Genomic DNA, 15,104 nt, shown 5'->3' on the forward strand with positions numbered 1-15,104 from the left:
TAGTGCAGATTTCCTTTGCAAGCTTACTTGGTTGGCCAAAAAGGGCGTATGCGTTTTTTCCTGAATATATTCAGGAAAAAACGCATACGCCCATTTTGGCCAAGTGCATCATTGTGGACGTTCTGCCTCTTTTCCTATGCTTTCAATGCAATTCCGGTCTACCTCCTGAGATCGGTTTCCTGCAATTCTGGCCCGCTTTCAATTCCTCTTGGCAGCCTTACTTCAGTATATTTTTGGACGATAGCTGTCATTTATAACTCTGCAGGTTTGTGCATTACAGTGACCCTGAGCTCCTTTCTTCAACTCGCTTTCTTTTGAGCTGGCCGCAACACCGCAGGATGGCTTCAGGCCCTAATCTGGTTCCGGCACGGCACACTGAGCCTTTGGTTAATTCCTCTTCCTGGTGGGAAATGAGAGTTAAATTTGCGCGTCCAGACAACTCCAGCTAGTCTCTCATTGGTTCTCGCTATTCCTGTTCATCTTCCGCAGAAATTGCAAACTGGGCCAAACAGGAGGTTAAAGGGACTGACTCTCCAAGTTGGGAGAGTGTTAGTAAAGCGTCTGGAATGTTGCACCCGAGTACCCTGGTAAGAAAACTGAGACATATTTGAACACGTCTCCCGATCACATGGTTGATCATACTCTAGGTTCCACATGCATTTTTTAGCTGAAGGAAGAATACCTTAAACCTGGGTAGTTGAAACCCGTGGAATGGGTACCATGCAATATGACTTCAAAGGGTCTTCATTTGCTCACCGAACCTCTCCAATCCTATCACTGCTGCGTTCATGCCCCTGTACACACGCTTGATTCTCTTTCTGAGACATAGCAATCCATAGATTTAAGATACTTACTAGTCAGGTACATTCTTAGGCATTTAATATGCGGTGTTGAGTCCATTTTGTTGAGCAAGGAATAGCTCTTGTCTATTCCATATTTGGCTTAAGGAACTTTATCTGTGCTCATTTCAATCTCTGGTTTTATGCAGCACCCCAACTCACCTTTACCCTTAAGCAAGCATAAGTTGGTTTTCTAAATTTGAGACCCTGTTCTGTTCTGTAATTCAGTTCCTGTGTAGCCAAGTTTACATTCCGTGTATTACTGATATCTTATGATGTTTCTTTTTCTGTGTGACTTATTTCAGTTAGAATCATCATACCTGAATCCACTCATTGTGCTGCTAAGGGCCTGATGACATAGATTTCATTGCTGAGTGATATTGTTTTGTAAGTAAATACCACAACTTCTTTATCCATTTTTCACTTTCTGCGATGTTGAACTTGTACTGTAAACGAGGTTCTTGTAAACAGAGGCATCCCAAACTTTGGGGTGACTGTGTCTTTTTGATTTTAATTTCCCTAAGCTATAGGACCATAAGTGGAAGTGCCCTAGGCTCTGTTGCTTTGTTTTTTAGATGTTTCAGGAAACACCATACACTTCTCCCTAGTGTCTGTTGGCAATTTACATCCCGCCCATCAGCATAACAAGGCTCCCAGTTCTCCATGGCCTTTCCTGCCTTTCTGGATTTTACACTTTTTTCAGATGCCTGTTTTGACCGGGGGGAAGTGAGACTTCATTGTAGTGCAGATTTCCTTTGCAAGCTTGCTTGGTTGGCCAAAAAGGGCGTATGCGTTTTTTCCTGAATATATTCAGGAAAAAACGCATACGCCCTTTTTGGCCAAGTGCATCATTGTGGACGTTCTGCCTCTTTTCCTATGCTTTCACTGCAATTCCTGTCTACCTCCTGAAATCGGTTTCCTGCAATTCTGCCCCGCTTTCAAGTCCTGGTGGCAGCCTTACTTCAGTATATTTTTGGACGATAGCTGTCATTTATAACTCTGCAGGTTTGTGAATTACAGTGTCCCAGAGCTCCTTTCTTCAACTCGCTTTCTTTTGAGCTGGCCGCAACACCGCAGGATGGCTTCAGGCCCTAATCTGGTTCCGGCACGGCACGCTGAGCCTTTGGTTATTTCCTCTTCCTGGTGGGAAATGAGAGTTAAATTTGCCCGTCCAGACACCTCCAGCTAGTCTCTCATTGGTTCTCGCTATTCCTGTTCATCTTCCGCAGAAATTGCAAACTGGGCCAAACAGGAGGTTAAAGGCGCTGACTCTCCAAGTGGGGAGAGTGTTAGTAAAGCATCTGGAATGTTGCACCCGAGTACCAGGGGAGGAAAACTAAGAGATTTTGAACACGTCTCCCGTTCACAAGGTTGATCATACTCTGGGTTCCACATGCATGTTTTAGCTGAAGGAAGAATACCTTAAACCTGGAGAGTTGAGACCTGTGGAATGGGTACCATGCAATATGACTTCAAAGGGTCTTCATTTGCTCACCGAACCTCTCCAATCCTATCACTGCTGCGTTTATGCCCCTGTACGCACGCTTGATTCTCTTTTGGAGACATAGCAATCCATAGGTTTTAAGATACTTACTTGTCAGGTACATTCTTAGGTGTTTAATATGGGGTGTTGAGTCCATTTCGTTGAGCAAGGAGTAGCTCTTGTCTATTCCATATTTGGCTTAAGGAACTTTATCTGTGCTCATTTCAATATCTGGTTTTATGCAGCACCCCAACTCACCTTTCCCGTTAAGCAAGCATAAGTTGGTTTTCTAAATTTGAGACCCTGTTCTGTTTTGGAATTCAGTTCCTGTGTAGCCAAGTTTACATTCCGTGTATTTGTGATATCTTATGATGTTTCTTTTTCTGTGTGACTTATTTTAGTTAGAATCATCGTACCTGAATCCACTCATTATGCTGCTACGGGCCTGATGACATAGATTTCATTGCTGAGTGATACTGCATTGTACGTAAGTACCACAAGTTCTTTATCCATTTTTCACTTTCTGTGATATTGAACTTGTACGGTAAACGAGGTTCTTGTAAACAGAGGCGTCCCAAACTTTGGGGTGGCTGTGTCTTTTTAATTTTAATTTCCCTAAGCTATAGGACCATAAGTGGAAGTGCCCTAGGCTCTGTTGCTTTGTTTCTTAGTTGTTTCAGGAAACACCATACACTTCTCCCGAGTGTCTGTTGGCAATTTACATCCCGCCCATCAGCATAACAAGGCTCCCAGTTCTCCATGGCCTGTCCTGCCTTTCTGGATTTTACACTTTTTTCAGATGGCCCTTTTGACCGGGGGGAAGTGAGACTTCATTGTAGTGCAGATTTCCTTTGCAAGTTTGCTTGGTTGGCCAAAAAGTGCGTATGCGTCTTTTCCTGAATATATTCAGGAAAAAACGCATACGCCCTTTTTGGCCAAGTGCATCATTGTGGACGTTCTGCCTCTTTTCCTATGCTTTCAATGCAATTCCAGTCTACCTCCTGAAATCGGTTTCCTGCAATTCTGCCCCGCTTTCAAGTCCTCTTGGCAGCCTTACTTCAGTCTATTTTTGGACGATAGCTGTCATTTATAACTCTGCAGGTTTGTGAATTACAGTGCCCCTGAGCTCCTTTCTTCAACTCGCTTTCTTTTGAGCTGGCCGCAACACCGCAGGATAGCTACAGGCCCTAATCTGGTTCCGGCACGGCACGCTGAGCCTTTGGTTAATTCCTCTTCCTGGTGGGAAATGAGAGTTAAATTTGCCCGTCCAGACACCTCCAGCTAGTCTCTCATTGGTTCTCGCTATTCCTGTTCATCTTCCGCAGAAATTGCAAACTGGGCCAAACAGGTGGTTAAAGGGACTGACTCTCCAAGTCGGGAGAGTGTTAGTAAAGCGTCTGGAATGTTGCACCCGAGTACCAGGGGAGGAAAACTGAGAGCTATTTGAACACATCTCCCGTTTACAGGGTTGATCATACTCTGTGTTCCACATGCATGTTTTAGCTGAAGGAAGAATACCTTAAACCTGGAGAGTTGAGACCCGTGGAATGGGTTTCATGCAATATGACTTCAAAGGGTCTTCATTTGCTCACCGAACCTCTCCAATCCTATCACTGCTGCGTTTATGCCCCTGTACACACGCTTGATTCTCTTTCGGAGACATAGCAATCCATAGATTTAAGATACTTACTAGTCAGGTACATTCTTAGGCGTTTAATATGCGGTGTTGAGTCCATTTCGTTGAGCAAGGAGTAGCTCTTGTCTATTCCATATTTGGCTTAAGGAACTTTATCTGTGCTCATTTCAATCTCTGGTTTTATGCAGCACCCCAACTCACCTTTCCCTGTAAGCAAGCATGTTGGTTTTCTAATTTTGAGACCCTGTTCTGTTCTGTAATTCAGTTCCTGTGTAGCCAAGTTTACATTCCGTGTATTACTGATATCTTATGATGTTTCTTTTTCTGTGTGACTTATTTCAGTTAGAATCATCATACCTGAATCCACTCATTGTGCTGTTAAGGGCCTGATGACATAGATTTCATTGCTGAGTGATATTGCTTTGTAAGTAAATACCACAACTTCTTTATCCATTTTTTACTTTCTGCGATGTTGAACTTGTACTGTAAACGAGGTTCTTGTAAACAGAGGCGTCCCAAACTTTGGGGTGGCTGTGTCTTTTTGATTTTAATTTCCCTAAGCTATAGGACCATAAGTGGAAGTGCCCTAGGCTCTGTTGCTTTGTTTTTTAGATGTTTCAGGAAACACCATACACTTCTCCCGAGTGTCTGTTGGCAATTTACATCCCCCGCATCAGCATAACAAGGCTCCCAGTTCTCCATGGCCTGTCCTGCCTTTCTGGATTTTACACTTTTTTCAGATGGCCCTTTTGACCGGGGGGAAGTGAGACTTCATTGTAGTGCAGATTTCCTTTGCAAGCTTACTTGGTTGGCCAAAAAGGGCGTATGCGTTTTTTCCTGAATATATTCAGGAAAAAACGCATACGCCCATTTTGGCCAAGTGCATCATTGTGGACGTTCTGCCTCTTTTCCTATGCTTTCAATGCAATTCCGGTCTACCTCCTGAGATCGGTTTCCTGCAATTCTGGCCCGCTTTCAATTCCTCTTGGCAGCCTTACTTCAGTATATTTTTGGACGATAGCTGTCATTTATAACTCTGCAGGTTTGTGCATTACAGTGACCCTGAGCTCCTTTCTTCAACTCGCTTTCTTTTGAGCTGGCCGCAACACCGCAGGATGGCTTCAGGCCCTAATCTGGTTCCGGCACGGCACACTGAGCCTTTGGTTAATTCCTCTTCCTGGTGGGAAATGAGAGTTAAATTTGCGCGTCCAGACAACTCCAGCTAGTCTCTCATTGGTTCTCGCTATTCCTGTTCATCTTCCGCAGAAATTGCAAACTGGGCCAAACAGGAGGTTAAAGGGACTGACTCTCCAAGTTGGGAGAGTGTTAGTAAAGCGTCTGGAATGTTGCACCCGAGTACCCTGGTAAGAAAACTGAGACATATTTGAACACGTCTCCCGATCACATGGTTGATCATACTCTAGGTTCCACATGCATTTTTTAGCTGAAGGAAGAATACCTTAAACCTGGGTAGTTGAAACCCGTGGAATGGGTACCATGCAATATGACTTCAAAGGGTCTTCATTTGCTCACCGAACCTCTCCAATCCTATCACTGCTGCGTTCATGCCCCTGTACACACGCTTGATTCTCTTTCTGAGACATAGCAATCCATAGATTTAAGATACTTACTAGTCAGGTACATTCTTAGGCATTTAATATGCGGTGTTGAGTCCATTTTGTTGAGCAAGGAATAGCTCTTGTCTATTCCATATTTGGCTTAAGGAACTTTATCTGTGCTCATTTCAATCTCTGGTTTTATGCAGCACCCCAACTCACCTTTACCCTTAAGCAAGCATAAGTTGGTTTTCTAAATTTGAGACCCTGTTCTGTTCTGTAATTCAGTTCCTGTGTAGCCAAGTTTACATTCCGTGTATTACTGATATCTTATGATGTTTCTTTTTCTGTGTGACTTATTTCAGTTAGAATCATCATACCTGAATCCACTCATTGTGCTGCTAAGGGCCTGATGACATAGATTTCATTGCTGAGTGATATTGTTTTGTAAGTAAATACCACAACTTCTTTATCCATTTTTCACTTTCTGCGATGTTGAACTTGTACTGTAAACGAGGTTCTTGTAAACAGAGGCATCCCAAACTTTGGGGTGACTGTGTCTTTTTGATTTTAATTTCCCTAAGCTATAGGACCATAAGTGGAAGTGCCCTAGGCTCTGTTGCTTTGTTTTTTAGATGTTTCAGGAAACACCATACACTTCTCCCTAGTGTCTGTTGGCAATTTACATCCCGCCCATCAGCATAACAAGGCTCCCAGTTCTCCATGGCCTTTCCTGCCTTTCTGGATTTTACACTTTTTTCAGATGCCTGTTTTGACCGGGGGGAAGTGAGACTTCATTGTAGTGCAGATTTCCTTTGCAAGCTTGCTTGGTTGGCCAAAAAGGGCGTATGCGTTTTTTCCTGAATATATTCAGGAAAAAACGCATACGCCCTTTTTGGCCAAGTGCATCATTGTGGACGTTCTGCCTCTTTTCCTATGCTTTCACTGCAATTCCTGTCTACCTCCTGAAATCGGTTTCCTGCAATTCTGCCCCGCTTTCAAGTCCTGGTGGCAGCCTTACTTCAGTATATTTTTGGACGATAGCTGTCATTTATAACTCTGCAGGTTTGTGAATTACAGTGTCCCAGAGCTCCTTTCTTCAACTCGCTTTCTTTTGAGCTGGCCGCAACACCGCAGGATGGCTTCAGGCCCTAATCTGGTTCCGGCACGGCACGCTGAGCCTTTGGTTATTTCCTCTTCCTGGTGGGAAATGAGAGTTAAATTTGCCCGTCCAGACACCTCCAGCTAGTCTCTCATTGGTTCTCGCTATTCCTGTTCATCTTCCGCAGAAATTGCAAACTGGGCCAAACAGGAGGTTAAAGGCGCTGACTCTCCAAGTGGGGAGAGTGTTAGTAAAGCATCTGGAATGTTGCACCCGAGTACCAGGGGAGGAAAACTAAGAGATTTTGAACTCGTCTCCCGTTCACAAGGTTGATCATACTCTGGGTTCCACATGCATGTTTTAGCTGAAGGAAGAATACCTTAAACCTGGAGAGTTGAGACCCGTGTAATGGATACCATGCAATATGACTTCAAAGGGTCTTCATTTGCTCACCGAACCTCTCCAATCCTATCACTGCTGCATTTATGCCCCTGTACACACGCTTGATTCTCTTTCGGAGACATAGCAATCCATAGGTTTTAAGATACTTACTAGTCAGGTACATTTTTAGGCGTTTAATATGGGGTGTTGAGTCCATTTCGTTGAGCAAGGAGTAGCTCTTGTCTATTCCATATTTGGCTTAAGGAACTTTATCTGTGCTCATTTCAATCTCTGGTTTTATGCAGCACCCCAACTCACCTTTCCCCTTAAGCAAGCATAAGTTGGTTTTCTAAATTTGAGACCCTGTTCTCTTTTGTAATCCAGTTCCTGTGTAGCCAAGTTTACATTCCGTGTATTAGTGATATCTTATGATGTTTCTTTTTCTGTGTGACTTATTTCAGTTAGAATCATCGTACTTGAATCCACTCATTATGCTGCTACGCGTCTGATGACATAGATTTCATTGCTGAGTGATACTGCATTGTACGTAAGTACCACAAGTTCTTTATCCATTTTTCACTTTCTGTGATATTGAACTTGTACGGTAAACGAGGTTCTTGTAAACAGAGGCGTCCCAAACTTTGGGGTGGCTGTGTCTTTTTGATTTAAATTTCCCTTAGCTATAGGACCATAAGTGGAAGTGCTCTAGGCTCTGTTGCTTTGTTTTTTAGATGTTTCAGGAAACAGCATACACTTCTCCCGAGTGTCTGTTGGCAATTTACATCCCGCCCATCAGCATAACAAGGCTCCCAGTTCTCCATGGCCTGTCCTGCCTTTCTGGATTTTACACTTTTTTCAGATGGCCCTTTTGACCGGGGGAAATTGAGACTTCATTGTATTGCAGATTTCCTTTGCAAACTTGCTTGGTTTGCCAAAAAGTGCGTATGCGTTTTTTCCTGAATATATTCAGGAAAAAACGCATACGCCCTTTTTGGCCAAGTGCATCATTGTGGACGTTCTGCCTCTTTTCCTATGCTTTCAATGCAATTCCAGTCTACCTCCTGAAATCGGTTTCCTGCAATTCTGCCCCGCTTTCAAGTCCTCTTGGCAGCCTTACTTCAGTCTATTTTTGGATGATAGCTGTCATTTATAACTCTGCAGGTTTGTGAATTACAGTGCCCCTGAGCTCCTTTCTTCAACTCGCTTTCTTTTGAGCTGGCCGCAACACCGCAGGATGGCTTCAGGCCCTAATCTGGTTCCGGCAGGGCATGCTGAGCCTTTGGTTAATTCCTCTTCCTGGTTTGAAATGAGAGTTAAATTTGCCCGTCCAGACACCTCCAGCTAGTCTCTCATTGTTTCTCGCTATTCCTGTTCATCTTCCGCAGAAATTGCAAACTGAGCCAAACAGGAGTTTAAAGGCGCTGACTCTCCAAGTAGGGAGAGTGTTAGTAAAGTGTCTGGAATGTTGCACCCGAGTACCAGGGGAGGAAAACTGAGACATATTTGAACACGTCTCCCGTTCACACGGTTGATCATACTCTGGGTTCCACATGCATGTTTTAGCTGAAGGAAGAATACCTTAAACCTGGAGAGTTGAGACCCGTGGAATGGGTACCATGCAATTTGACTTCAAAGGGTCTTCATTTGCTCACCGAACCTCTCCAATCCTATCACTGCTGCGTTTATGCCCCTGTACACACGCTTGATTCTCTTTTGGAGATGTAGCAATCCATAGGTTTTAAGACACTTACTAGTCAGGTACATTCTTAGGCGTTTAATATGGGGTGTTGTGTCCATTTCGTTGAGCAAGGAGTAGCTCTTGTCTATTCCATATTTGGCTTAAGGAACTTTATCTGTGCTCATTTCAATCTCTGGTTTTATGCAGCACCCCAACTCACCTTTCCCCTTAAGCAAGCATAAGTTGGTTTTCTAAATTTGAGACCCTGTTCTGTTTTGGAATTCAGTTCCTGTGTAGCCTAGTTTACATTCCGTGTATTAGTGATATCTTATGATGTTTCTTTTTCTGTGTGACTTATTTCAGTTAGAATCATCGTACCTGAATCCACTCATTATGCTGCTATGGGCCTGATGACATAGATTTCATTGCTGAGTGATACTGCATTGTACGTAAGTACCACAAGTTCTTTATCCATTTTTCACTTTCTGTGATATTGAACTTGTACGGTAAACGAGGTTCTTGTAAACAGATGTGTGCGAAACTTTGGGTTGGCTGTGTCTTTTTGATTTTAATTTCTCTAAGCTATAGGACCATAAGTGGAAGTGCTCTAGGCTCTGTTGCTTTGTTTTTTAGATGTTTCAGGAAACACCATACACTTCTCCCGAGTGTCTGTTGGCAATTTACATCCCGCCCATCAGCATAACAAGGCTCCCAGTTCTCCATGGCCTGTCCTGCCTTTCTGGATTTTACACTTTTTTCAGATGGCCCTTTTGACCGGGGGCAAGTGAGACTTCATTGTAGTGCAGATTTCCTTTGCAAGCTTGCTTGGTTGGCCAAAAAGGGCGTATGCGTTTTTTCCTGAATATATTCAGGAAAAAACGCATACTCCCTTTTTGGCCAAGTGCATCATTGTGCACGTTCTGCCTCTTTTCCTATGCTTTCAATGCAATTCCAGTCTACCTCCTGAAATCGGTTTCCTGCAATTCTGCCCCGCTTTCAAGTCCTCTTGGCAGCCTTACTTCAGTCTATTTTTGGACGATAGCTGTCATTTATAACTCTGCAGGTTTGTGAATTACAGTGCCCCTGAGCTCCTTTCTTCAACTCGCTTTCTTTTGAGCTGGCCGCAACACCGCAGGATGGCTTCAGGCCCTAATCTGGTTCCGGCACGGCACGCTGAGCCTTTGGTTATTTCCTCTTCCTGGTGGGAAATGAGAGTTAAATTTGCCCGTCCAGGCACCTCCAGCTAGTCTCTCATTGGTTCTCCCTTTTCCTGTTCATCTTCCGCAGAAATTGCAAACTGGGCCAAACAGGAGGTTAAAGGGACTGACTCTCCAAGTGGGGAGAGTGTTAGTAAAGCATCTGGAATGTTCACCCGAGTACCAGGGGAGGAAAACTGAGACATATTTGAACACGTCTCCCGTACACACGGTTGATCATACTCTGGGTTCCACATGCATGTTTTAGCTGAAGGAAGAATACCTTAAACCTGGAGAGTTGAGACCCGTGTAATGGGTACCATGCAATATGACTTCAAAGGGTCTTCATTTGCTCACCGAACCTCTCCAGTCCTATCACTGCTGCGTTTATGTCCCTGTACACATGCTTGATTCTCTTTCGGAGACATAGCAATCCATAGGTTTTAAGATACTTACTAGTCAGGTACATTCTTAGGCGTTTAATATGCGGTGTTGAGTCCATTTCGTTGAGCAAGGAGTAGCTCTTGTCTATTCCATATTTGGCTTAAGCAACTTTATCTGTGCTCATTTCAATCTCTGGTTTTATGCAGCACCCCAACTCACCTTTCCCCTTAAGCAAGCATAAGTTGGTTTTCTAAATTTGACACCCTGTTCTGTTCTGTAATTCAGTTCCTGTGTAGCCAAGTTTACATTCCGTGTATTACTGATATCTTATGATGTTTCTTTTTCTGTGTGACTTATTTCAGTTAGAATCATCATACCTGAATCCACTCATTGTGCTGCTAAGGGCCTGATGACATAGATTTCATTGCTGAGTGATATTGCTTTGTAAGTAAATACCACAACTTCTTTATCCATTTTTCACTTTCTGCGATGTTGAACTTGTACTGTAAACGAGGTTCTTGTAAACAGAGCCGTTCCAAACATTGGGGTGGCTGTGTCTTTTTGATTTTAATTTCCCTAAGCTATAGGACCATAAGTGGAAGTGCCCTACGCTCTGTTGCTTTGTTTTTTAGATGTTTCAGGAAACACCATACACTTCTCCCGAGTGTCTGTTGGCAATATACATCCCGCCCATCAGCATAACAAGGCTCCCAGTTCTCCATGGCCTGTCCTGCCTTTCTGGATTTTACACTTTTTTCAGATGGCCCTTTTGACCGGGGGGAAGTGAGACTTCATTGTAGTGCAGATTTCCTTTGCAAGTTTGCTTGGTTGGCCAACAAGGGCGTATGCGTTTTTTCCTGAATATATTCAGGAAAAAACGCATACGCCCTTTTTGGCCAAGTGCATCATTGTGGACGTTCTGCCTCTTTTCCTATGCTTTCAATGCAATTCCAGTCTACGTCCTGAAATCGGTTTCCTGCAATTCTGCCCCGCTTTCAAGTCCTCTTGGCAGCCTTACTTCAGTATATTTTTGGACGATAGCTGTCATTTATAACTCTGCAGGTTTGTGAGTTACAGTGCCCCTGAGCTCCTTTCTTCAACTCGCTTTCTTGTGACCTGGCCGCAACACCGCAGGATGGCTTCATGCCCTAATCTGGTTCCGGCATGGCACGCTAAGCCTTTGGTTAATTCCTCTTCCTGGTGGGAAATGAGAGTTAAATTTGCCCGTCCAGACACCTCCAGCTAGTCTCTCATTGGTTCTCGCTATTCCTGTTAATCTTCCGCAGAAATTGCAAACTGGGCCAAACAGGAGGTTAAAGGGACTGACTCTCCAAGTCGGGAGAGTGTTAGTAAAGCGTCTGGAATGTTGCACCCGAGTACCAGGGTACGAAAACTGAGACATATTTGAACACGACTCCCGATCACATGGTTGATCATACTCTAGGTTCCACATGCAAGATTTAGCTGAAGGAAGAATACCTTAAAGCTGGGTAGTTGAAACCCGTGGAATGGGTACCATGCAATATGACTTCAAAGGGTCTTCATTTGCTCACCGAACCTCTCCAATCCTATCACTGCTGCATTTATGCCCCTGTACACATGCTTGATTCTCTTTCGGAGACATAGCAATCCATAGGTTTTAAGATACTTACTAGTCAGGTACATTCTTAGGCGTTTAATATGCGGTGTTGAGTCCATTTCGTTGAGCAAGGAGTAGCTCTTGTCTATTCCATATTTGGTTAAGGAACTTTATCTGTGCTTATTTCAATCTCTGGTTTTATGCAGCACCCCAAGTCACCTTTCCCCTTAAGCAAGCATAAGCTGGTTTTCTATATTTGAGACCCTGTTCTGTTTTGGAATTCAGTTCCTGTGTAGCCAAGTTTACATTCCGTGTATTAGTGATATCTTATGATGTTTCTTTTTCTGTGTGACTTATTTCAGTTAGAATCATCGTGCCTGAATCCACTCATTGTGCTGCTACGGGCCTGATGACATAGATTTCATTGCTGAGTGATACTGCATTGTACGTAAGTACCACATGTTCTTTATCCATTTTTCACTTTCTGTGATATTGAACTTGTACGGTAAAGGAGGTTCTTGTAAACAGAGGCGTCCCAAACGTTGCGGTGGCCCTGTCTTTTTAATTTTAATTTCCCTAAGCTATAGGACCATAAGTGGAAGTGCCCTAGGCTCTGTTGCTTTGTTTTTTAGATGTTTCAGGAAACACCATACACTTCTCCCGAGTGTCTGTTGGCAATTTACATCCCGCCCATCAGCATAACAAGGCTCCCAGTTTTCCATGGCCTGTCTTGCCTTTCTGGATTTTACACTTTTTTCAGATGGCCCTTTTGACCGGGGGGAAGTGAGACTTCATTGTAGTGCAGATTTCCTTTGCAAGTTTGCTTGGTTGGCCAAAAAGGGCGTATGCGTTTTTTCCTGAATATATTCAGGAGAAAACGCGTACGCCCTTTTTGGCCAAGTGCATCATTGTGGACGTTCTGCCTCTTTTCCAATGCTTTCAATGCAATTCCAGTCTACCTCCTGAAATCGGTTTCCTGCAATTCTGCCCCGCTTTCAAGTCCTCTTGGCAGCCTTACTTCAGTATATTTTTGGACGATAGCTGTCATTTATAACTCTGCAGGTTTGTGAATTACAGTGCCCCTGAGCTCCTTTCTTCAACTCGCTTTGTTTTGACCTGGCCGCAACACCGCAGGATGGCTTCAGGGCCTAATCTGGTTCTGGCACGGCACGCTGAGACTTTGGTTATTTCCTCTTCCTGGTGGGAAATGAGAGTTAAATTTGCCCGTCCAGACACCTCCAGCTAGTCTCTCATTGGTTCTCGCTATTCCTGTTCATCTTCCGCAGAAATTGCAAACTGGGCCAAACAGGAGGTTAAAGGGACTGACTCTCCAAGTCGGGAGAGTGTTAGTAAAGCGTCTGGAATGTTGCACCCGAGTACCAGGGTACGAAAACTGAGACATATTTGAACACGTCTCCCGTTCACACGCTTGATCATACTCTGGGTTCCACATGCATGTTTTAGCTGAAGGAAGAATACCTTAAACCTGGGTAGTTGAAACCCGTGGAATGGGTACCATGCAATATGACTTCAAAGGGTCTTCATTTGCTCACCGAACCTCTCCAATCCTATCACTGCTGCGTTTATGCCCCTGTACACATGCTTGATTCTCTTTCGGAGACATAGCAATCCATAGGTTTTAAGATACTTACTAGTCAGGTACATTCTTAGGCGATTAATATGGGGTATTGAGTCCATTTCGTTGAGCAAGGAGTAGCTCTTGTCTATTCCATATTTGGCTTAAGGAACTTTATCTGTGCTCATTTCAATCTCTGGTTTTATACAGCACCCCAACTCACCTTTACCCTTAAGCAAGCATAAGTTGGTTTTCTAAATTTGAGACCCTGTTCTGTTCTGTAATTCAGTTCCTGTGTAGCCAAGTTTACATTCCGTGTATTACTGATATCTTGTGATGTTTCTTTTTCTGTGTGACTTATTTCAGTTAGAATCATCGTACCTGAATCCACTCAATATGCTGCTACGGGCCTGATGACATAGATTTCATTGCTGAGTGATACAGAATTGTACGTAAGTACCACAAGTTCTTTATCCATTTTTCACTTTCTGTGATATTGAACGTGTATGGTAAACGAGGTTCTTGTAAACAGAGGCGTCCCAAACTTTGGGGTGGCTGTGTCTTTTTGATTTTAATTTCCCTAAGCTATAGGACCATAAGTGGAAGTGCCCTAGGCTCTGTTGCTTTGTTTTTTAGATGTTTCAGGAAACACCATACACTTCTGCCGAGTGCCTGTTGGCAATTTACATCCCGCCCATCAGCATAACAAGGCTCCCAGTTCTCCATGGCCTGTCCTGCCTTTCTGGATTTTACACTTTTTTCAGATGGCCCTTTTGACCGGGGGGAAGTGAGACTTCATTGTAGTGCAGATTTCCTTTGCAACTTTGCTTGCTTGGCCAAAAAGGGCGTATGCGTTTTTTCCTGAATATATTCAGGAAAAAACGCATACGCCCTTTTTGGCCAAGTGCATCATTGTGGACGTTCTGCCTCTTTTCCTACGCTTTCAATGCAATTCCAGTCTACCTCCTGAAATCGGTTTCCTGCAATTCTGCCCCGCTTTCAAGTCCTCTTGGCAGCCTTACTTCAGTCTATTTTTGGACGATAGCTGTCATTTATAACTCTGCAGGTTTGTGAATTACAGTGCCCCTGAGCTCCTTTCTTCAACTCGCTTTCTTGTGAGCTGGCCGCAACACCGCAGGATGGCTTCAGGCCCTAATCTGGTTCCGGCACGGCACGCTGAGCCTTTGGTTATTTCCTCTTCCTGGTGGGAAATGAGAGTTAAATTTGCGCGTCCAGACACCTCCAGCTAATCTTTCATTGGTTCTCGCTATTCCTGTTCATCTTCCGCAGAAATTGCAAACTGGTCCAAACAGGAGGTTAAAGGGACTGACTCTCCAAGTGGGGAGAGTGTTAGTAAAGCGTCTGGAATGTTGCACCCGAGAACCAGGGTACGAAAACTATGACATATTTGAACACGTCTCCCGATCACATGGTTGATCATACTCTAGATTCCACATGCATGTTTTAGCTGAAGGAAGAATAACTTAAACCTGGCGAGTTGAAACCCGTGGAATGGGTACCATGCAATATGACTTCAAAGTGTCTTCATTTGCTCACCGAACCTCTCCAATCCTATCACTGCTGCGTTTATGCCCCTGTACAGATGCTTGATTCTCTTTCGGAGACATAGCAATCCATAGGTTTTAAGATACTTACTAGTCAGGTACATTCTTAGGCGTTTAATATGCGGTGTT

Source organism: Stenella coeruleoalba (genome assembly GCF_951394435.1).
Source record: "Stenella coeruleoalba genome assembly, contig: scaffold_77, whole genome shotgun sequence".
Lineage (NCBI taxonomy): Eukaryota > Metazoa > Chordata > Mammalia > Artiodactyla > Delphinidae > Stenella > Stenella coeruleoalba.